A 25,680-nucleotide genomic window follows, 5' to 3' on the forward strand; every position below is an offset into this window, starting at 1 on the left:
CAGATGGGTTATAGAATTAAACAATAGTAATTTTAAAAGTTAAAAATAATTTAGGAGAGAGGATGTTTATGATTTAGGAGTAAAAAGACCTAAAATGAGAAATGCATACTAAACTCATAAAGACTGACGAATATGATGACAACAGTTAAAACTGTAAAATCAAAAACATTTTTAAAAGGTTGTAAAAGTATAGATATTACCTCAAAAAGTTGAAACAGTGATGTATAGAACAGTCTTATGGACTCTGTGGGAGAGGGAGAGGGTGGGAAGATTTGGGAGAATGGCACTGAAACATGTAAAATATCATGTATGAAACGAGATGCCAGTCCAGGTTCGATGCACGATACTGGACGCTTGGGGCTAGTGCACTGGGACGACCCAGAGGGATGGTATGGGGAGGGAGGAGGGAGGAGGGTTCAGGATGTGGAACACATGTATACCTGTGGTGGATTCATTTTGATATTTGGCAAAACTAATACAATTATGTAAAGTTTAAAAATAAAATAAAATAAAAAAAATAACAATGAATCACCAAAAAAATAAATAAATAAATAAAAATAAATCAGTTGCTGATTTTAAAAAAATGGAAGTTTTGAAAAAACAAACAACCAAAAACAAAGAGTTATAAGTAAATATTAAAACATATGTAATAGGCATAAGACCAATATCCTAAATATATGAAAACCTTTATTCAATAAATGACAAACACAAATAGAAAAATCATCAATATATTTAAAGTGGCTGTTCACAGTAAAGGAAATACAAATTGTCAGCAATATGTAATGACTGATAGTCAATTTCTTATCTAGAAGTATCCATTTAAAGCAGTGATGATATCATTTAAAACCATGAGTGTGGTGAAATTTTCAAAGTTTGATAAAATTAGTAATGACAAGAAAGGGATTAAAGCAACTGCACACTCTGAAATAGCCGCTTTAAAGGGCAATTGTTAGCAATGGTAATACCTGAAATGGACATAAATTTTGACTCAGAATTCTACTTCTTAGACATTCTTGTTAACTCTCCTAGGAAAATAATCACTTAGATTCATGCAAAGACAGGTACAGGGATGTACAAGGATGTTAGCTGTGACACCAGTTGTAATTGCAAACATTAAATAAAATAAAAATGGAACAATCGAAACTCCATCAGTATAGAAATCGCAGGGGCTAAAAGGACATGGACATTATACACACATCGGCATTAAAAGCTCTGTCAGACATTACCTAGTGACAAAACAGTTACAGCACAATGTGTGCCATGCCGGAAATTTATGTAAAAAGAAAAACAGGTACACATCACATAAGCACAGAGACAAATATTTTTACAGATGCAGTGCTGTCCAACAGAATTTTCAATGATACGAATTTCCTATCAGTTCAGTTCAGTCACTCAGTCATGTCCAACTCTTTGCGACCCCATGGACTGCAGCATGCCAGGCCTCCCTGTCCATCACCAGCTCCCAGAATTTACTCAAACTCATGTCCATTGAGTCGGTGATGCCATCCAACCATCTCATCCTCTGTTGTCCCCTTCTCCTCCTGCCCTCAATTTTTCCCAGCATCAGAGTCTTTTCCAATGAGTCAGCTCTTCGCATCAGGTGGCCAAAGTATTGGAGTTTCAGCTTCAACATCAGTCCTTCCAATGAACACCCAGGACTGGTCTCCTTTAGGATGGACTGGCTGGATCTCCTTTTGGTCCAGGGGACTCTCAAGAGTCTTTTCCAACACCATAGTTCAAAAGCATCAATTCTTTGGTGCAGCAGCAGCTTTCTTTACAGTCCAACTCACATCCATACATGACCACTGGAGAAAACATAGCCTTGACTACATGCCAACTACTTTGTTGGCAAAGTAATGTCTCTGCTTTTGAATATGGTATCTAGATTGGTCATAACTCTCCTTCCAAGGAGTAAGCGTCTTAATTTCATGGCTGCAATCACCATCTGCAGTGATTTTGGAGCCCAGAAAAATAAAGTCTGACACTGTTTCCACTGTTTCCCCATCTATTTCCCATGAAGTGATGGGACCGGATGCCATGGTCTTAGTTTCCTGAATATTGAGTTTTAAGCCAACTTTTTCATTCTCCTCTTTCACTTTCATCAAGAGGCTTTTTAGTTCTTCTTCACTTTCTGCCTTAAGGGTGGTGTCATCTGCATATCTGAGGTTATTGATATTTCTCCTGGCAATCTTGATTCCAGCCTGTGCTTCATCCAGCCCAGCATTTCTCATGATGTAGTCTGCATACAAGTTAAATAAGCAGGGTGACAGTATACAGCCTGGATGTACTCCTTTCCTGATTTGGAAACAGTTTGTTGTTCCATGTCCAGTTCTATCTGTTGCTTTCTGACTTGCATAAAATTTCTCAAGAGACAGGTCAGGTGGTCTGGTATTCCCATCTCTTTCAGAATTTCCCACAGTTTATTGTGATCCACACAGTCAAAGGCTTTGGCATAGTCAATAAAGCAGAAATAGATGTTTTTCTGGAACTCTCTTGCTTTTTCCATGATCCAATGGATGTTGGCAATTTGGTCTCTGGTTCCTCTGCCTTTTCTAAATCCAACTTGAACACCTGAAAGTTCACAGTTCAGGTATTGTTGAAGCTTGACTTAGAGAATTTTGAGCATTACTTTACTAGCGTGTGAGATGAGTGCAATTGTGTGGTAGTTTGAGCATTCTTTGGCATTGCCTTTCTTTGGGACTGGAATGAAAACTGACCTTTTCCAGTCCTGTGGCCACTGCTGAGTTTTCCAAATTTGCTGGCATATTGAGTGAAGCACTTTCACAGCATCATCTTTCAGGATTTGAAATAGCTCAACTGGAATTCCATCACCTCCACTAGCTTTGTTTGTAGTGATGCTTCCTAAGGCCCACTTGACTTCACATTCCAGGATGTCTGGCTCTAGGTGAGTGATCACACCATCGGGATCATCTGGGTCATGAAGATCTTTTTTGTATAGTTTTTCTGTGTATTGTTGCCACCTCTTCTTAATATCTTCTGCTTCTGTTAGGTCCATACCATTTCTGTCCTTTATTGAGCCCATCTTTGCATGAAATGTTCCCTTGGTATCTCTAATTTTCTTGAAGAGATCTCTAGTCTTTCCCATTCTATTGTTTTCCTCTATTTTTTTGCACTGATCATTGAGAAAGGCTTTCTTATCTTTCCATGCTATTCTTTGGAACTCTGCATTCAAATTCAAATGGGTATATCTTTCCTTTTCTCCTTTGCTTTTCACTTCTCTTCTTTTCACAGCTATTTGTAAGGTCTCCTCAGACAGCCATTTTGCTTTTTTGCATTTCTTTTTCTTGGGGATGGTCTTGATCCCTGTCTCCTGTACAATGTCATGAACCTCATTCCATAGTTCATCAGGCACTCTGTTTATCAGATTTAGTCCCTTAGATCTATTTCTCACTTCCACTGTATAATCGTTAGGGATTTGATTTAGGTCACACCTGAATGGTCTAGTGGTTTTCCCTACTTTCTTCAATTTCAGTCTGAATTTGGCAATAAGAAGTTCATGATCTGAGCCACAGTCAGCTCCTGGTCTTGTTTTTGCTGACTGTATAGAGCTTCTCCATCTTTGGCTGCAAAGAAGATAATCAATCTGATTTCAGTGTTGACCATCTGGTGATGTTCATGTGTAGAGTCTTCTCTTGTGTTGTTGGAAGAGGGTGTTTGCTATGACCAGTGTGTTCTCTTGGCAAAACTCTATTAGCCTTTGCCCTGCTTCATTTTGTACTCCAAGGCCAAATTTGCCTGTTACTCCAGGGGTCTCTTGACTTCCTCCGTTTGCATTCCAGTCCCTTATGATGAAAAGGATATCTTTTGGGGGGTGTTATTTCTAAAAGGTCTTGTAGGTCTTTATAGAACTGTTCAACTTCAGCTTCTTTAGCGTTACTGGTTGGGGCATAGAGTTGGATTACTATCATATTGAATGGTTTGCCTTGGAAATGAACAGAGATCATTCTGTCGTTTTCAAGATTGAATCCAAGTACTGCATTTCAGAGTTTTTTGTTTTTTTTTTTTACTGTGATGGCTACCCCATTTCTTCTAAGGGATTCTTGCCCACAGTAGTAGATATGATGATCATCTGAGTTAAATTCACCCATTCCAGTCCATTTTAGTTCACTGATTCCTAAAATGTCAGTGTTCACTCTTGCCATCTCTTGTTTGACCACTTCCAATTTTTTTGATTCATGGACCTAACATTCCAAGTTCCTATGCAATATTGCTCTTTACAGCATTGGATCTTGCTTCCATCACCAATGACATCCACAACTGGGTATTGTTTTTGTTTTGGCTCCATCTCTACATTCTTTCTGGAGTTATTTCTCCACTGATCTCCAGCAGCATATTGGGCACCTACCAACCTGTAGAGTTTACCTTTCATTGTCCTATCTTTTTGCCTTTTCATACTGTTCATGGGGTTCTCAAGGCAAGAATACTGAAGTGGTTTGCCATTCCCTTCTCCAGTGGACCACATTCTGTCAAAACTCTCCACCATGACCTGTCTGTCTTGGGTGGTCCTACACGGCACGACTCATAGTTTCATTGAGTTAGACAAGGCTGTGGTCCATATGATTAGTTAATTTTTAGTTAGATGGTTAGTTTTCTGTGATCATGGTTTCTGTCTGCCTTCTGATGCCGTCTCTCAGCGCCTGTCGTCTTACTGGGGTTTCTCTGACCTTGGACATGGGGTATCTCCTCTCGGCAGCCTGCTGCTCCAGTGCCGCACAGCTGCCCCTCCCTGCCGCTCCAGCATCAATCTCTACTAATATGGCAGCCACTAGTCACATGTCGCTTTGGACAGTAAATTGAAATGCGGCAAGTATGACTAAGGAGCTGAATATCAAATTTTATTTAATTTGAAATCGTGTATATTTGAAAGACTATACGTGACTAATACCTTCCTAATGGACAACATAGCTAAAAATTCATATATATGCATGATAAATCATTGATGAAGGATTATATTCAGGTGTGGAGATGTAGCACACAAGTGTTTTCCTATATTCCTTTTCTCATTGAAAAGGTAATATTTAAAGAACAAAATGAAAACAATAGCTTCTTAAAAGATATGTAGAATCTGTTGTAAAAAAAAAAAAAAAAAAGGAATTACCAGTCAAATCACATTTCCTTAGTAATGGGATGTTCCTGGAGTCATGGGGGAGTGTCCAGTGGTCGACCCTCCCTGGGGAAAGGCATGGCCAAGAAGGCTGTTGCTGCTATCTGAGCTGGGGTCCCGTTCCAGGTGGCAGAGCAGGAAAGGCAAAGGTTTCTGAGGTTTAGGGGCTGAACTGGAAAGACCTACATCAGCAGCCAAACAAAACTGGCCCCACTGTTCCTAATGGGGCTAGGAACAGAAAAAAGAGGGGTAAGCAGTGTTAGGGTCAGGAACATGAAGTAACTGGGCCAGCCTGGGTGGGTTAGTGTAGGGTGTTGGAAGAACAAAGGTTACCTCTCGTTACGAAGCCTACAGGCATCTCAGTTTGAACATGGGCTGTGCTGGGTGGAACCACACATAGTCACAGTGGGCACACCCATCATGGGACTTACTTAAATGAGTGGCATCCATTTAGCCCATTCTTTTCATCAACAGACCATGTCCCCTGTTGATGGACTGCTGACATGCACAGTGGGGATGGATCCAGCATAGAATTAGGGCAAAGGAGCAGGTCCCCTTCGGAGCCTCTATTGTTGTGGCCTGCAGACCCAGGGGGTAGAACAGAGCAGTTTGATTTAATGATGAAGAAATGCCTCACTGCTTCCGAAGTATCTCAGAGTAAAAGAAGGATTGCTAATGGGCTGTTTTATAGACACTAACTTTCCAGCTCTAAGTAGGAACAGGCATGTGTTGGTTTATTCATTTCCAGCTTTCTAAAGATAATAGAAGATCAGATTAGTGGGCCAAAGTCCATAGATAATGAAATCCAACATCCTGAATTCCTCATCTTTCTCAAGAACAAGATCTGGCTTCAGGGAATAAGCTTTAAAGCTGGATATTCTTCATCAGAATATTGTGTACAAGGTGCTAAGTGCTTTCCCCTGCACTGCTGCTGTTTATGTGAGTAGGTAACAAAGATGGGTAATAAGGAAAGAGCTCTGATGAGGAATGATTGAATGCTGACAGTGGTGAGTGAGTGTTCACCAATTCTTCAGACTCAGACGAAGCAAGGTGGGGCTGGTGAGCATCAGAACCTGTCCAGGGAACAAGCTGATGGGCATGAGATGGATAAACAGGACCTGGCCAGTTTGGTGGGGTCTAGGATTGGGTACCAGACTTTTGATAGTCGTCTCAAATGGCTCATACTCTGAATTAGTTTGCTGGATATCACAAACCGAGTGACTGAAGCGACAGGAATGTGGTGTGTCACAGCTTTAGAGACTGAAACTCTGAAATCCAAGTGCTGACAGGCTGGCTTCCTTCTGAGGACTGTTTCGGAGCATCTTTTCCAGGTTCCACGTCCTTGACCAACAGATGGCCATTTTCATGTTCATATGGCATTCTCCCTATGGCTTTCTATGTCCAAATGTCCTCTTCTTGTACGGATATTGGGCATATCTGCATTGGGCTCACCCTAATGACTTTGCTTTAACTTATTACTTTTGCAGAGATCCCATCTCCAGATAGTTGCATTCTGAAATACTAGGCTAGGATTCCAACAGATATGTTTCGGAGCAGCACAGTTCAACCCATGACAAGCTGGCGATATCTCTTTTCACAATGCCCCTCTTGCTTTTCTTTTTTTGTTCCACTTTTAGTCATCCTGGGAAAACTTACTTTTAAACAAAAAAATTTGTTTTTTTGGTCTGTGCTGGGTTTTTGTTGTTGCGCATGGGCTTTCTCTAGTTGTAATGAGTGGGGGCTATTTTCCAGGGTGGTGCGTGGGTTTCTCTTTGCAGTGTCTTCTCGTTGCAGGGCTCTAGGCGCACCGGCCCAATTGTTATGGTGCATGGGCTTTGTTGTCCCACAGCACGTGGAACTGGAGAAGGAAATGGCGACCCATTCCAGTGTTCTTGCCTGGAGAATCCTGTGGATGGAGGAGCCTGGTGGGCTGCTGTCCATGGGGTTGCACAGAGTTGGACACGACTGAAGTGACTTAGCATACATGCATGCATTGGAGAAGGAAATGGCAACCCACTCCAGTATTTTTGCCTGGAGAATCCCAGGGACAGGGGAGCCTGGTGGGCAGCTGTCTATGGGGTCGCACAGAGTCGGGCACGACTGAAGCAACTTAGTAGCAGCAGCAGCAGCAGCAGCAGGATGTGGAATCTTCCTGGACCAGGGATTGAACCTGAGTCCTCTGTATTGGCCAGTGGATTCTTAACCACTAGACCAACAATGAAGTCCAAAACTCACTTCTCCCAGAGAGTACTCCCAAACTTCCAGGTTGGACTAAATGCTTTTTCTCCCTCTATGCCCCAAGTATATCCTAAAGTTTCTCTATTTTTACACATATGGTATCATAGTGAGAGTCATTTATGTGTCCTATAGTAACTATGAGACCATGTGCTGTACATTGCCACATTCACAGGACCCAGTGGGGCAGAGAATGCAGAGTAAGCCCTGTGCTAAAAGCTTTCTGCACTCAGCCTCCCAAGATGTCCTGGCCACACGGCTTGATGGGCAGCCCCCTGCTCTGCCTCCACCTCCACGTGGTTCTGCAGGGCATATTGACACCCAGAGTGCCTGTGAGTCATGTGCCATGGGCTGTGTCCTTACCCTCTACCCTTCCCAAGTTCATATGTTGGAGCCTAATCACCAAAGTGATGGTATTGGAGTCAGGCCTGTGGGGGGCAATTAGGTCAGGAGGGTGTAGTCCCCATAACTGAGATTAATGCTCTTATAGGAAGAGGAGGAGACAGCGAATCTCTCTCTTTGCTCTCGACCATGTGAAGATACAGTGAAAAGATGGCCACCTGCAAACCAGGAGGTAGGTGCTCACCAGTTTCTGGATCTGTCAGTGCTTTGATCTTGGACTCCTTAACCTCCAGAACTCTGAGAAATAAATTCCTATTGTTTAAGCCGCCTGATCCATGTACTTGTTATAGCAGCCATACTAACTAAGAACACCCTTAGTTAGAACTAAGAACTAGTTAGTTAGAACTAACTAAAAACACCCTTAGTTAGTTAGAACTTTCAAACCAACACTTAAATATATTTACTTATTAATTTATTTGACTGCCTTGGGTCTCAGTTGCGGTGTGTGGGATCTTCATTGCAGCGTGAGGGGTTAGTTGCTCAGAGGTGTGTGCAATTGTAATCTTCTGACCAGGCATTGAACCCATATCCTCTGCATTGACAGGGAAATTCTTAACCACTGAACCATCAGGGAAGTCCCCAAAACACCACTTTTAGTCAACGTGAGGACTTTTCTGTACAAATTCCGTGTCCTCTAATTGCTTTGCACTGGAAGATGAGGCAGGCCAAATATCAGTGCGCTGGCCAGACATACCAAGATAAGGCAAACGCAGAGCATCACTGGATAAGCAGGAGTCCTTATCCTTAAGTGAGATGATTATGCAAAGTGACTACAGTGTAAGGAGGATAAAGTTACCACTCAAGGAGTATGCAGTGTCAGAGCAGCCAAAGGATCCAGCAGCATCCTGAAAGAGGTAAGTTTGGTATGGGGCTTTATGATAGGGTTTCCACAGGCAGCAGAAGAATGGGGAGGATGCAGATGCTCTGAGAGATATAGGTTTACTCGCGAGGCCTGCTGGGTTTGAGGAGCAAGCTGGAGAAAGTACATCTGGAATTAAGAGAACATTTCTGAGTGTGGGTCTGTCTCCTACCCACAGAGGAGATACCCAATAGTTCGTATCACAGTTCTGAAGAGGGCATGATGGTCTGGAGTGGTGCTGGTGTCTCATGAGCCTTATTTAGATAATGAGTGTGAAAGCTACAGCATCAGTAATCTCTGAGCATAGGCAATGGGCTCGTGGAAAAGGTATATTTCCATAATCTGACCTACAGCAGAGGGAACTGGGCCCCAGGATGTAGAGAAGGTCAGCATTGGAAAGGCACCCCGAGACCTGATAAAATGACCTCACTAGTCAAGACAGAGTTCTAATATCACTGGGGCATTTGCCTCTAATCTAGAAACGAAAGCGTAAGAGCTGGACAGACAGGCCTAAGGTGAAATCTACACAACATGGAAGAAAGGCGATGGACACAGAGCTCAGGACAGCAAGACCGTTCCAGCGCTTCTGCTGTGTCAAGGAGCCCACCAGCTCACGGGGGCTCTTGTAACCTCAGCCCCTGATGGTCCTACGGACAGGCTCTAGATGGGATTAGCCCAGAGCCGGGCAGGCCTGAGACAGTCAGAGGATAACACAGGCCACAGGGTGAACTTAGTGGGGCTCACGGTGGCCTTTGAACAGGAATGTCTAGAAAATAACTGCCTGTTTGCACAGTTAGAACATTTGATAGTCAAACAAGACAGAGGAAAGAATTGACCTTATAAGTAAACTGATCATGAAAGTGTTGAGTGTCTATATACACAGTCAAAGAGCCTAGGAGTGCATTATGAAGTCAAACACTCCCTAAATTCATGACGCCTGGTGAAACCTTTAGGTGATTTGGGAGACTTTATTAGCTTCAGGCTGTTATGTATGTAGTGCAGTGTTAGCTGCTCAGTCGTGTCTGGCTCTTTGCAACCCAGTGGTCTGTCCATGGAATTCTCTAGCAAGAATACTGGAGTGGGTTGCCATTCCCCTCTCCAGGGGATCTTCCCAACCCAAGGATTGAACCCAGGTCTCCTGCATCACAAGCAGATTCTTTACCATCTGAGCTACCAGGAAAGACCAAGTTGTTAGCCCTATAATTATTTGGCAAAGCCATGAAAATAAATGGCAACCAGATATACTTACTAAGAATGAGGCTGAGATTTTACTGAAAAGTGAGATTCTCTGTCTGCTCTTTTCATCCTGTTTTGTCTTGTTTTAAAGTGATTCAGACTCAGGGGAACTGTAAGAAGTCTCAAAATACAAATACACAAAGTCTAGGGACCAGATTATGAAATGGAAGGAAAGACTAGATAAGAAAAGGAAAAACATGCTAAATAGTAGGGACTTCATTGTTTTCCTAAGGCAGAAATATTTGAGGTTCAATCGCACCACCTCCTAGTGCTTTGATCTCGACAGGCGATGACCTAATAAGTGTATCCAGCACACGGGGCAACCGTCCTAGCAGGGGTGACACTAAGCAACTGAGCCCCACTTCTGAATTTCAGGTTCTGCATCTGCAAAAGGGAACCCTTATAAAGCCCTGTCCAACTCAGTGAATTGTGACACATGTCAAATGAGGTACTTACTTGAGCCACAAGCCAATGTATAGGTAAATTTTAATATTATCTCCCAGAACTGGAACAGACCCACTGAGCTCCCCCAGCTGTAATAAGAACCTCAGATGGCTGCCTTCATGCTGCTGTAATTCAATACAGAAATAAGGAAATCACATGTGAGCCAAACACTCTGGGAATTTTTGAACACTGACTACACACAAGCCCGTGAGAACACTTCATAAGATTTTACTCCAGTCCCCTGTACTAGAGAGGTCCATATGGACTCAGATTATCCTGACCTCTGTTCATCTACTATTTCTCAAGTGGAGTTCCTGAGAAGTATGATGCTGACCTTTGCGTGAAATGTGTCCAGCAACTCAGATTGCTCAACAAAAACACAAAAGCACTTAGTGCTCACCATTCTCCAAACGACCACTTTCCTAACTTCAGCGTGTGCAGTTGCTGGGCCTGTTTCCAATTATCCTGGGAAGCTGCAACCATGGCCTCACCCTTTGCTCAGAATACCGCTGGGCTCCCAAGGAGGGCAAGGCACAGAGAGCAGACAGGCTCACCAAGAAAGGCTATTTCCATTCACATGACATCGGCACCTTCACAAGTGTGGCCACATTGTGTGAGAAGTGGGGCCCGAGGGAACAATACTCCTTCAACATGTACTTTGATATTTTGGAAACGATGGAAGTCATTAGGGCGAGAAAAATGGGAGAAGGTAAAGTGCCTGTCCCTGCAAAGCTATTATTTTAGCGGAGCAAACAAGTGTCTGTATCTGTATCTAAACCTATATTTCAGTATCCATCTACATTTCTTCTTTACTGTGTGTATACAATTTAATTACACATGGCAATAATTCTTATGAGGGCAAATAAACAGGAGGAGGGACTAGTGGCTGAGAGTGTGGTTGGAGGGAGGTTATTTATTTTGAATAAGTGGTCAGTGAATGGCCCTTTGGAGAAGGCGGTACTTGAATGTTTGAGGACTTGAATGGAGTTAGCCAAAGACAGGTTTGAGAAAACAAGTCTTCCAGATCCAGGGAATGGCAAAGGTAAAAGGGTGTCAATGAAGTGGTGTGAGTTACCGGAGGAGAGGGGCTGAGAGGTCACGGCCCTTTGCCGAGGCTCTTGTGCAAACCGCAGGACAACAGCGGCCCAGCTCCTCCCCTCCTTCCCACGCCCTATCCCCAGCCTCTCTCTCTATCACTTGGAAAAGATATTCTCCTCTCGGGTACCCAGGCTTGCATTCATCTCGCTCCTTTCTTCGCCTTCCCGTCTTTCCTACTTCCTCCACCGTTTTAGCTAAATGTTTCATTAATCTATACTTAAACCTTCTCCTTAAGTATAATAGATTCACAGAAAAGGGCACAGAGGTACATTTGGATGGATTTCCAGGGATTGCGCAACCTCAGATGGAAACACAACCTGACCACACCCTGAAGCCATTGCACTCTCTTTCCCCAAATACTTCCCTAGAGTATCCAGTGACTTAGTTAATTTGGCCAGTTTTCATACTTTGTATAAATGGAATCATTAAGTATGTGCTATTTATGTCTGGCTTCTTTCACTTCATGTCACAAGATTTTGTGAGATTCATCTGCATCATTCATTCTTTTTGTTTATGGTACTCTATTGTGGGAATATACCACTATTTATCAACTTGTTTTGTTGCTAATGGCCGTTTGGGACAGCTTCCAGTTTGGGGGTGTTGTAAATAGTGCTGCTATGAATGCTGTAAGATATAAAATTAGGTGAACATGTGTATGCACTGTTGTGTCTGCCTAGGAGTGGAATTGCTCAGTCATAGAATCAGGGCATGCTAAGATGGAGTAGATATTATGGAAGGATTTTTCAATGTTGATTCATTTTAAAATAATACTTATTTTTATGATGATCGAGTAATGCACATTCATGGCTGGGGATTTGGAAAAGAGAGTCAAGTAAAACAAAATAAAACTACACATTAATCTATTTTTGTACAATCAGCTCTCCTGCCCCTTAAACCCATGAATAGGGAGGGCTGACAGTACTATGCCATGTTATGCCATAAGGGACTTAAGCATCCGTGGGCTTTGGGATCCACAGGGGTCTTGGAACCTATTTCCCCATGCATATGGAAGACCAGTTGTAGAGCTGGATTATGGAACTGGACTCATGCTGTATATCCTCCGTTTCCATTTTACATTGTAGCGTTTTCAATATTGCTGCTGCTGCTAAGGCGCTTCAGTCGTGTCCGACTCTGTGCGACCCCAGAGACGGCAGCCCACCAGGCTCCCCCGTCCCTGGGATTCTCCAGGCAAGAACACTGGAGTGGGTTGCCATTTCCTTCTCCAATGCAGGAAAGTGAAAAGTGAAAGTGAAGTCGCTCAGTCGTGACCGACTCTATGCGACCCCATAGACTGCAGCCTACCAGGCTCCTCTGTCCATGGGATTTTCCAGGCAAGAGTACTGGAGTGGGCTGCCATTGCCTTCTCCATCAATATCACTAGGTGTGTTCAAATCAATAATGGCAGTGTTTGGATGTATCAAAATAAATTAAGTGATTTAAATTGTTTTTAACATTTAATATTGTAAACAGTGCTTCAGTGAACATTACTCCATACTTATTATGGACACTTCTGATTGTTTCTTCAGAAGGTATTTTGAGGAGTGGAATTTCTGATTCAAAGGACTTATTACATTTGAAGCTCTTTGGTTTTAAACGTCTGATTTCATGTTGGCGTACAGGCAGCTGACAATGCTGTGACAGTTTCAGGTGACCAGCAAAGGGGCTCAGCCACGGGTGCACGTCTCCAGTTCTCCCCAAGACTTCCGTCCCGCCCAGGCTGCTACATAGCATTAAGCAGATTTCCCCGTGTTACATAGTAGGACCTTGCAGGTTATCCGTTTCAAATACAGCAGTGTGTACACCTGAGATGCTTGCTTTATATTCCTGCGCTACACAGTAGGGCCTTGTTGGTTATCCATTTCATAAACAGCAGTGTGTACATGTGATATTCTTGCTTTCTATTACTTAATTTCCCTATGGAAATTAAAAACAGAACTAATTTATAGTTCTACCTGTATTTGGCTGATTTACTTCACTGATGACCAGGATATGTTATTTTATGAATTCACACTTACGTTAGAGCTATTAAAACATTTATTTGTTAATTGACTATTTGCATATTTGGTAACTTCCCAGTTCAAATCTTTTGCTTGTTTTCTGGAATATTCAACTTTTTTAATTGATTGGGAAGTAGCTATGGGTTTTCCAATTATTAACTGAATTTTATTGTGTTCTTATCATTTAACCTATATTTTGCAATTGCTAATGTATGTAACAGAAGGCTTGAGAGCTACAATTTGCGTTCCATAAAAGGAAAGTGAATATCTGTTTTGGATATATTACTACCTCTGTATCACTTATATCATTTATGCTTATGGTGGCCTGTGAACTGCTGAGGATCTGTAACTGAAAAGCCATTGGAAGCAGGACTCTTTTCCAGTGTTCTTCTTCTTGTTATTCAGTTGCTGAGTCATGTCTGACTCTCTTGTGACCCCATGGACTGTAGCCCACCAGGCTCTGTCCGTGGGATTTCCCGGGCAAAAATACTGGCGTAGGCTGCCATTCCTTCTCCAGGGGACCTTCCTGACCCAGGGATTGAGCCTGTGTCTCCTGCATTGGCAGGTGGATTCTTTTCCAATGAGTCCCCAGGGAAGCCCCTCTTCCAATATTCTTAAGTCCAAATAAATGAAAGAACTAGAAGTTATCTAAAGGACTGCTTTATCCAGTGCCTTCTTTGTACAGAAAGGAGAATTGAGGTACAGAGGTTGTAAGAGACTTGCTGAAGGTCATTGCCATAGTCTGGTACTGAGGAATTAAAACTCAGGTAGCTTTCCATCTATCAACTCACTGGCTCTTGAAGAATAATCATCCCCTCTTTCTCTTAGTCTCTATTTTAGGTTATGTGCACATAGATATGCATATTCTCTTCCTTGTTTTCTCTGATGATCAGGTTCAGTTTCTGGGTCTCTGGCTGCATGGAGTCCCTGAACACCAGCACCTGAGAGCCACAGCTGAACATCTGGCTCTTCCCTCCTGGGGGCCTGGGACGAGGTCCCTGCCTCAGACCTGGCTTCCCAGGTCACTTTGTAAACCAACATGGCGAATGCACGTGTTCCCTCCTTCTCCCCCAGGTTTCCCAAGGCCGGTGTCTTCCATGATTCCTTCCTGGTGCTCAGATCCATATGCAAAAGCAGAGCCTAAATGAGGTTCTGGAGTTCTTCCAGAGCCTTGTGGGAAAGCTGGGATACAACTGGTGCCAAAGGGGTCTGTGCGCTAGCTGGAGAGGATCCAGAGATGGAACGATGTCTGAATTCCTCTGAGCGCATCCTTCCAGTGGACATTTCACAAAGCAAGACTGGCCCTGAAGGAGGACATTTCATTAGAGCTCAGCTTCTTGGCAATGCTCTTTGTAAAAGAACTGAAAATCTGGACTGTATCTCTCATCGTAGTCAGGCTTGCGGAAAATTTCAAAGTGGCATGTGAAATGCGGGTCCAGGGTTTAGTGACCACAGGGAGCCACACATCATGGTTGGCTATTATGACAGGGGGATGGGTTCAGCACCCTGCCCAGCTCGCAATCTGGCCCCATGGTGTGAATCAGGAACTGCCAGGCAATTTAAGAAAAAATCTTGCAGAAATTTCTGAACTGTAATACTTACAGCATTCCTAACTAAATGAGCATTAAGCAGTTCATATATTTTAGCCCTTTTCAGATTGCAAAAGTAAATATGTAAAACATTCATTTGCACAAATTTATAGGCATTCCAAGGTCAGAATGCATAATATGTGACTAGCATTCATTTCATATGTCCTGCTTCAAGAAACTTAAAAATGTGGATAAGCCAGAGAACACTAGCTAATGGCTAGATTAAAACAATCTGTAAGTCACTCATAGTTTTTCCAGTTATAATTCAGATAAAATACACAGTTTCATTTCTTGAGAGTTTCCTATTTTTAGATTCTGTGTTTATTAACAAAAAAATTTCAAATTTCATGTTTTCTATTTAATCAGGAGGATGAAGTTAGGTCAATACTTCCAAATGGAAGATAACATTGATCAATAGAAAAGCATGATTTAAATCAATTGTCATCAGATTTGAGCAACAAAAAAGAAAATTCTCTCATGTGTCTGCTGTTCTTCCCTACAGTGAACATTGCTTATGTTTTGTTTTTAGAGTATACCAAGGGAGATGCAGCAGAAAATAAATCCCAGCTGGGAGACCTCTTTCTTGCAGCTGTCTGCATAGTTGGTACTGATCACTGCGAAAGTAGCCATGGTTCATGCTGACTTATCCACACGGTGCTCACTGACACAGTTCCCTTCCTTCCACAGCTTCTCCACAGGGGCTTGAGGGAAGGTCGTGGGCTGAATACACTGTGCCTTGTCCCCTCCAAAGCACTGACTGACAGGTATCTCTTTACAACAGCAGCCTGGATATCAGACTCATTGAAATGGGGACGCTGAGGTCCTGATTCAGGTGAAATGCCTGGATGTGTTTTGGAACAATAAGTGACCAGCAATAAGGCTAAGAACTGTGAGACTGCTGCTGCTCAAACTTTACGTAGCAAACATATGAGATCATGCTTGGTTCCATGCTCAAAGTCGACTGTGGCATCTTATCCTTGTCTCTTCGTTTCTTCTGTTTTAGTTTTGATGGTGAGTTCATTGTTTTTCCCCAGCTTTACTGAAGTGTGATTGCAAATGTCACTGTATGCATTTTGGTTACACAATGTGATTCTTTAAAGCTGTATAGAGTGATGATTTGAGATATATATATCGATACATTGTGAAATGATTACCACTTTTGAGTTAAGTAATACATCTATCACCTCACACAGTTACTTTTTTGAGTGTAATGGGAAAACTTAAGACCTGCTCTCTCAATAAATTTTAAGTATACAATGTAGCATTGTTAACTATAATCACAGCATTGTACACTAGATCCTCAGAACTCACTCATCTTGTAACTGGAAGCTTGTACCCTGTTACCATCATCTCCCTTTCTCTGCCACCACCATCCTACTGGCCCCAGCCCTGGCAACCACTGGTGTCCTCTGGTCCTATGAGTTTGACTTTCTTAGATTCCACATACAAATGAGATCATATAGTATTAGAGTGGGCATCCTTGTCTTGTTTCTGATTGTAGAGAAAAAACTTTAGCTTGTCATCATAATGATGTTAGCTGTGTGCTTGTCAGATATGGACTTCATTGTGTTGAGGTACATTTTTTTTTATACTTACTTTGAGAGCTTTTATCATGCAAGGATGTTGAACTCTGTCAAATGTTTTTTTCTGCATTTATAGAGATGATTATATAATTTTCATTCTTAATTCTATATCTGATGCATGTCACATTTACTGATTTGTGTTATAGTGAACCACACTTGCGTCATGGTGTATGATCCTTTTAATATGCTGTTGAATTAGTTTTCTAGTATTTTGCATCCATGTACTTTAGGGATATTGTCCTCTAGTTTTCTTTCCTTGTAGTGTCCTTGACTGATTTAGGTCTCAGGGTAATGCTGGGCTTATAGAATGAGCTTGGAAGTATTGCTTCATTATTAAAGGGAGGACTTAGTGAAATTGCGGAGGGTAATAGGCATTTACAGGCTGCAGAATGAGCATGAGGTAAGCATTAGAACAGAACATCTCTGCTTTATTGGCCATATGGCCACATCACCAAAACCCTCTGAGCCTCAGTGACCATGTCAGTGCAATTGAAACCAGAATGCCCGCCTCATCTTGATATGAGAGACTAATGAAGGTCATGACTGAGGGCACACTCTGAAATAGAAAGTGAAACCGAATAGAAAACCCACAGATAGACCCACACAAACATGCCCAGCTGATTTCTGATCAATGTGAAAAGACAATTCAATGGAGGAAATAGCATCTTTTCAATAAATGAATAAATGGTGTCAGGACAGCCGGGGATTCATAGGCAAAAAAATAAATAAACAAAATTTACCTTGACCTAAACCTCATACCTTACACAAAGATTAACTCAAAATGCATCACATATTTATTTGTAAAACTTTTTTGATAATGCTTTATTAGTAGTAGCCTCAAACTGGAAACAATTCAAAGATCCTTCCTTCACTGGGTGAATCATCATTGGGCTAGGTGAGGAATTCTTAGAGTAGGTAGGATCTCTAAAAGGAGAAATTGATAAACTAGACATCATCAAAACTAAAATCTTTTGTTCTGTGACTCTTTGAAGAGGATGAAAAGACAAGCTAAAAACTGGGAGAAAGTTTTTGCAAACTGCATATCAAACAAAGACTTCTATCTAGAGTATATACAGAGTAAAGACTTGTGTTTAGAATATATAAAGAACCCTGACTCGATGGGCATGAGTTTGAGCAAGCTCTGGGAGTTGGTGATGGACAGGTAAGCCTAGCGTGCTGCAGTCCATGGGGTCACAAAGAGTTGGACACGACTGAGCGACTGAACTGAACTAAAAGAACTCAAAAACTCAGCAGTAAAAATGAAATAATCAGATTATAAAATGGGTAAAAGGCATAAATAAATATTTTACTGCAAAGCAAATTCAAATGACAAATAAGAGCATTAAGTGATATTTAAATCATTGGACATTAAGAAAGTGTATATCAAAATCACAATGAGATAGCACTATATACCAAATATTTAAAATGGGTAAAATAGAGAAGTACCAACACCAAGTGCTGACAAGGATGTGGAAAAACCAGATCACTCATACATTGCTGGTGGGGCTATAAAATGATACAGTCACTCTAGAACCAGAAGTTTGTAACAAAAGTGAAAAACACACTTATCACATGGTCTAGTAATTTCTTTTTAGGCATTTATCCCAAAGAAATGGAAACATACAAATATCTGTCCCTGAATATTCTTAGAAACTTTGTAGTAACAGCCCACATTGGAAATATGTGCTTCAGTGGATGGTCAGTTAAACTGTGATTCATCCATGCCATGGAATAAAAAGCAATAAAAAAGAGCTATTGATCCACACAAATGGATTTTTTTAAATGAACAAAAAAGGTCATCATATGTTACATACTGTATTCAGTTCAGTTCAGTCGCTCAGTCGTGTCCGACTCTTTGCGACCCCATGAATCGCAGCACGCCAGGCCTCCCTGTCTATCACCAACTCCTGGAGTTCACAGACATCCTGGAATGTGAAGTCAAATGGGCCTTAGAAAGCATCACTATGAACAAAGCTAGTGGAGGTGATGGAATTCCAATTGAGCTATTTCAAATCCTGAAAGATGATGCTGTGAAAGTGCTGCACTCAATATGCCAGCAAATTTGGAAAACTCAGCAGTGGCCATAGGACTGGAAAAGGTCAGTTTTCATTCCAATCCCAAAGAAAGGCAATGCCAAAGAATGCTCAAACGACTGCACAATTGCACTCATCTCACACGCTAGTAGTCATGCTCAAAATTCTCCAAGCCAGGCTTCAGCAATATGTGAACCGTGAACTTTCTGATGTTCAAGCTGATTTTAGGAAAGGCAGAGGAACCAGAAATCAAATTGCCAACATCCGCTGGATCATGGAAAAAGCAAGAGAGTTCCAGAAAAACATCTATTTCTGCTTTATTGACTATGCCAAAGCCTTTGACTGTGTGGATCACAATAAACTATGGAAAAGTATAATCCTACTTAAAAAGTGTTTTAAGAGTACTATATTATTTATTGAAATGCTATATTTAAAAGTACAGAGATGGAAAACAAATTAGCGCTTGTCAGGTTCTAAGTGCGGAGGGAAAAGAAGGTGTTGGTAAATAATGTGCCTAACAATGCAGGAGACACGAGAGATACAGTTTTGATCCTTGGGTCAGGAATATTCCCTGGAGCAGGAAATGGCAACACACTCCAGTTTCCTCTCTTGGGAAATTCCATAAACAGAGGAGCCTGGTATACTACAGTCCATGCGGTCACAAAGAGTCATATAAGACTGAGCAACCCAGCATGCACGCACGCATGAGCTTGTAAAGGCTAGTATCCAGGATCTTGTGATGGAACTGTTCTTTGTCTTGGTTGCAGCAGTGGTCATGTAAATCAGCACATACGGTAAAACTGCACAGAACTAATGCATACATACCTAAATAAAAGGAGTACATATCAAGCTGGTGAAGTACTTTCATGGTTGATAGATTTTATTAACGTCAATTTCCTGATAGTTCTATTGTGTGATAATTATGCAAGATACTATCATAAGAGAAACTGGTAAAGTATACATAAGATCTCTATTATTTCTTACAACTGCACGTGAATCTACAATGATCTCAAAATAAAAAGCTTTTTAAAATGCAAAAAAATGTTGGAAGAAAGAGTAAATCTCAGGATGTAGTAGAAAAAAGACAAAAAGGCAGATGATATAAGACAAAACGTGAGAGAGAGAGAAAACATCTGAACAACAATCGTATACGGAGAGAACTGAGGGAAAAGTTGGTGACTAATGTTGCTTGAAGATTATACTCCAACGAAATGAGAAGCCCAGAAACAAAGAAGCAAAAGCAGAAATGGGATCTTCAGAACAGCCTGGAGACCCAGAGATGTAGTAAATAAAAGTCTTGGGATGACAGCTCTGCAGCTTACCAAGACAGCAGGCTTTGAGATTGTAGCAGCAAATTAAAAAACTCCAGAAAGGATCTCTCTGGAGAAAAAATAGAGTATTTCATGCCATAGACATTATAATTGGGGATTTGGATGAAATTGAAGATATGTTGAAGGCATATTATTCTTCTTACAAAGGAAAAGCAAGAAAGACAATCAGAAAATCCAAGAAAAACAGAGAGCTTGAAAACTGTGGCCCAAATGTGAAACAAAGTCAAACGTGCCATATTTCAAGCAATTGATGCAGAATAAGAAAACCAAATATATTTTATCTCAGTGCTATGAAAATGTGCCGTCCAGGGATGGTATCATGAGACCATACGGAGATATAATTCTAGCAGACCACTTTACCATGAAATGAACAATATTTTTAGTAATAACAATGTAAATATCCTTTCTTAACTTTTGAATTCAACCATAGACAAAGTATGGAAAATGTAATTATCATCATAAAACAAAACAGAGACTATTAAAACCTTGACAACATAAAACTCACAGAAATTGGAAAGTAGAAATGAGAGAAAAAGAGCCTAATATTTTTATTTTTAATGAGGGGAAACAGGACAAGCAATAGGAACACACAGGTATTATTTAAGTGAACAAATAACCTGATGGAGCAATGCAGAGAGGTGACAGACGAGTGTCTTCACGCCTACAGTCCGCTGTCGGCGTCTGCTGCTGCTGCTGCTAAGTCGCTTCCGTCGTGTCCGACTCTGCGCGACCCCATACATGGCAGCCCACCAGGCCCCCCGTCCCCGGGACTCTCCAGGCAAGAACACTGGAGTGGGTTGCCATTTCCTTCTCCAATGCATGGAAGTGAAGAGTGAAAGGGAAGTCGCTCAGTCGTGTCCGACCCTTAGCGACCCCATGGACTGCGGCCCACCAGGCTCCTCCGCCCATGGGATTTTCCAGGCAGGAGGACTGGAGTGGGTGCCACTGCCTTCTCCCTGCTGTCAGCCAGCTAAGTTCAAACCCCAGCTCCGCAGTCACTGCTTTATTACCCTGAGTAAAGAAGTTAGACTCTTTGCGCCTTTCCTTTCTCATATGTAAAATATAGTTAACAATGATGTTCACCTCTAAGTCATTATGAAGATGGAATAAGCAAGTATTTAAAAAGCCCTTAGAGAGTAGCTGGCAATGCTAAGGACTACAAAGTATTTGATAAATAAACAGTGAGGTTTGAAAAAGGCTCATGTGAGCAAAAGTAGAAGGGGTGTATGAAGAGAGCTGAGTCATCACAGTCATTGTGACACTCGCCCTGGAAAAGAAGGAATGGGAATATTTTCATGTTTTTAAATATATGAAGAGATAAACTAAAGCCAGAAAAGGTAAATAGCTTAAGGAACAAGGACTGGGCATAGAGAAGGATGAGGTGTGACAGTGTCTCTTTTTAATTTAGAACACACACACACACACACGTGCACTCACATCCATGCACACACAACACACAGATTGTGAAGCGTAATGCGAAGGTTAAGGTCTGACAGATTCAACTGGTAAAGGGACACAGTCACTGTCAGATAAAGACAGCTTATTGCCTACACTAACGTCAGAAGGTGCCACGGGTACCAGCTCCCCGAGGCTCCTTCCCAGGGTGGCACCCAAACAGAAGTGGAGAGACCACTGCTGCCTGCATGATAAGACTCCCTTTGCTGAGGACCAGCTCTAGCTCAGGGGCTTTTTATTCTGCCGCTGTATCCTGAGGGGGGAGCCTGAAGCCTTCCTACTTCGTCAGAACTTGGGAGGAGATGAGAAAATCTCATGACAGCTTCGCCAGAGAGGCAGGGAGACAGGGAGGAGAGAGGAAGATGGCCTCCCATGCTCTTGCTTTCTAGAACCATCACAGGCCTTCAGCCAAGACCTGGATCAGTGTTTCAAGCCTTCCCTGTGAGCATGACCGACATGGATGCATGCAAGATTGCCACGGTCATGACATGATACATGAGTACACGTTTATGTAAATACACATATACATGAAACATTGTCAGGACTGAAAATACTGCTAATTTAATGGTAAAGCAGTCTTCTATATGTGCACGTGTGTGTGGCACACAGTCATGTGGAAAGCACAGCGGATGGTATCCTTCACTGTACAGACTACTTGGCAGGGAGGCATTCATGTCTAGAATGAGCCACTCAGCAGGAACAAGGCCAGGAGACCCTCCTCAGGTGGGAGAGTGACTGGGACTGACCAGTGTCTAAGAAAGAGAAACGGTTACAGCCTCACATCTTGTCCAACTAGAGAACTGTCCTCAGAGGAGAAACTTAGGCAAAAGTTCAGAAAAAAGTGATGTGCACACTTCCCTTGTGTGTGCGCTCAGTCATGCCTGACTCTTTTCAACTCCATGGACTGTAGCCCACCAGGCTCCTCTGTCCATGGAATTTTCCAGGCAGGAACACTGGAGTGGGTTGCCGTTTCCTACTCCAGGAGATCTTCCCCACCCAGGGCCTGAAGCCCTGTCTCTTGAGTCCCCTGCATTGGCAGGCGGATTCTTTACCACTAGTGCCCCCTGGAAAGCCCATACAGCTGTAGGGTGGAAAATGAATAACGGAAATGACTAAGCTAATCTGAAAATGAATACTTGAAAATGAATAATGGAAATGACTAAACTAATCTGGTTCACTTAAAAAAAATACACTTTCTCCCTTGAAAGGTCATTGAAAATGGTAACAGTGAAGTCGGTGCAGTGGAAGAATCAGCAGGGGTTCATTAGGTAACTTATGTCTTATTCCAAACCCTCAAAATAAAAATATTTCACATAGAACAGAAACTGGCAGCAGGACAACTCTTTAGGAAAGGAGACATGAGACATCAAACGGAGACTTTCTAAGCCTGGGTTTCTCCATCTCTAAAACTAGGATTAGAATTGTGCCCTTTTTATGTCACAGGTTGTTGTGGGGGAAAAATGAGAGAGGAAGGTAAGTCAAGGCTGTCCTGCCTCGCACCACCTGTCCACGTCCCTCCTCAGGTGGGCCATTGCCTAGAGGCATGCATCTGGAAGAGGGGTTGCGTGCGTAATGGCTGTGCTACAAAACACTAAACGACATCCAAAGTTGAGTTCAGGAGTTTGTAAACTTCTCTTACTCTTGGGTAGGGTTTTTCAGTTCAGAGATTCTGATCAGCTTGCTTCTATGTGAAGAGCTGTGCTGGAGTTAGGGCTTCCACCCTGCTCAGTTGTGGGAACTTACACATGCATTGTGATATTGAGTGGTTTGCCATGGAAACGAACAGAGATCATTCTGTCGTTTTTGAGATTGCATCCAAGTACTGCATTTCAGACTCTTTTGTTGACCATGATGGCTACTCCATTTCTTCTGAGGGATTCCTGCCCACAGTAGTAGATATAATGGTCATCTGAGTTAAACTCACCCATTCCAGTCCATTTCAGTTCGCTGATTCCTAGACTGTCAACATTCAGTCTTGCCATCTCTTGTTTGACCACTTCCAATTTGCCTGGATTCATGGACCTGACATTCCAGGTCCCTATGCAATATTGCTCTTTACAGCATCAAACCTTGCTTCTATCACCAGTCACACCCACAGCTGGGTATTGTTTTTGCTTTGGCTCCATCCCTTTATTCTTTCTGGAGTTATTTCTCCACTGATCTCCAGTAGCATATTGGGCACCTACTGACCTGGGGAGTTTCTCTTTCAGTATCTTATCATATTGCCTTTTCATACTGTTCATGGGTTCTCAAGGCAAGAAGTAGTTTGCCATTCCCTTCTCCAGTGGGCCACATTCTGTCAGATCTCTCCACCATGACCCGCCCATCTTGGATTGTCCCACGGCATGGCTAGTTTCATTGAGTTAGACAACGCTGTGGTCCTAGTGTGATTATATTGACTAGTTTTCTGTGAGTATGGTTTCAGTGTGTCTGCCCTCTGATGCCCTCTTGCAATATCACAGTAATCCAAGTCTATGCCCCAACCAGTAATGCTGATGAAACTGAAGTTGAACGGTTCTATGAAGACCTACAAGACCTTTTAGAACTAACACCCCCAAAAGATGTCCTTTTCATTATAGGGGACTGGAATGCAAAAGTAGGAAGTCAAGAAATACCTGGAGTAACAGGAAAATTTGGCCTTGGAATACGGAATGAAGCAGGGCAAGGACTAATAGAGTTTTGCCAAGAAAATGCACTGGTCATAACAAACACCCTCTTCAAACAACACAAGAGAAGACTCTACACATGGACATCACCAGATGGTCAACACCGAAATCAGATTGATTATATTCTTTGCAGCCAAAGATGGAGAAGCTCTATACAGTCAGCAAAAACAAGACCAGGAGCTGACTGTGGCTCAGATCATGAACTCCTTATTGCCAAATTCAGACTGAAATTGGAGAAAGTAGGGAAAACCACTAGACCATTCAGGTATGACCTAAATCAAATCCCTTATGATTATACAGTGGAAGTCAGAAATAGATTTAAGGGACTAGATCTGATGAGTGCCTGATGAACTATGGACGGAGGTTCGTGACATTGTACAGGAGACAGGGATCAAGACCATCCCCATGGAAAAGAAATGCAAAAAAGCAAAATGGCTCTCTGGGGAGGCCTTACAAATAGCTATGAAAAGAAGAGAGGCGAAAAGCAAAGGAGAAAAGGAAAGATATAAACATCTGAATGCAGAGTTCCAAAGAATAGCAAGAAGAGATAAGAAAGCCTTCTTCAGCGATCAATGCAAAGAAATAGAGGAAAACAACAGAATGGGAAATACTAGGGATCACTTCAAGAAAATCAGAGATACCAAAGGAACATTTCATGCAAAGATGGGCTCGATAAAGGACAGAAATGGTATGGACCTAACAGAAGCAGAAGATATTAAGAAGAGGTGGCAAGAATACACAGAAGAACTGTACAAAAAAAGATCTTCATGACCCAGATAATCACAACGGTGTGATCACTGACCTAGAGCCAGACATCCTGGAATGTGAAGTCAAGTGGGCCTTAGAAAGCATCACTATGAACAAAGCTAGTGGAGATGATAGAATTCCAGTTGAGCTATTTCAAATCCTGGAAGACGATGCTGTGAAAGTGCTGCACTCAATATGCCAGCAAATTTGGAAAACTCAGCAGTGGCCATAGGACTGGAAAAGGTCAGTTTTCATTCCAATCCCAAAGAAAGGCAATGCCAAAGAATGCTCAAACTACTGCACAATTGCACTCATCTCACACGCTGGTAAAGTAATGGTCAAAATTCTCCAAGCCAGGCTTCAGCAATATGTGAACCGTGAACTTTCTGATGTTCAAGCTGGTTTTAGAAAAGGCAGAGGAACCAGAGATCAAATTGCGAACATCTGCTGGATCATGGAAAAAGCAAGAGAGTTCCAGAAAAACATCTATTTCTGCTTTATCGACTATGCCAAAGCCTTTGACTGTGTGGATCACAATAAACTGTAGAAAATTCTGAAAGAGATGGGAATACCAGACCACCTGATCTGTCTCTTGAGAAATCTGTATGCAGGTCAGGAAGCAACAGTTAGAACTGGACATGGAACAGCAGACTGGTTCCAAATAGGAAAAGGAGTACGTCAAGGCTGTATATTGTCACCCTGTTTATTTAACTTCTATGCAGAGTACATCATGAGAAACATTGGACTGGAAGAAACACAAGCTGGAATCAAGATTGCTGGGAGAAATATCAATAACCTCAGATATGCAGATGACACCACCCTGATGGCAGAAAGTGAAGAGGAACTAAAAAGCCTCTTGATGAAGGTGAAAGTGGAGAGT

This window comes from Bos taurus, chromosome 28 (genome assembly GCF_002263795.3).
Source record: "Bos taurus isolate L1 Dominette 01449 registration number 42190680 breed Hereford chromosome 28, ARS-UCD2.0, whole genome shotgun sequence".
Lineage (NCBI taxonomy): Eukaryota > Metazoa > Chordata > Mammalia > Artiodactyla > Bovidae > Bos > Bos taurus.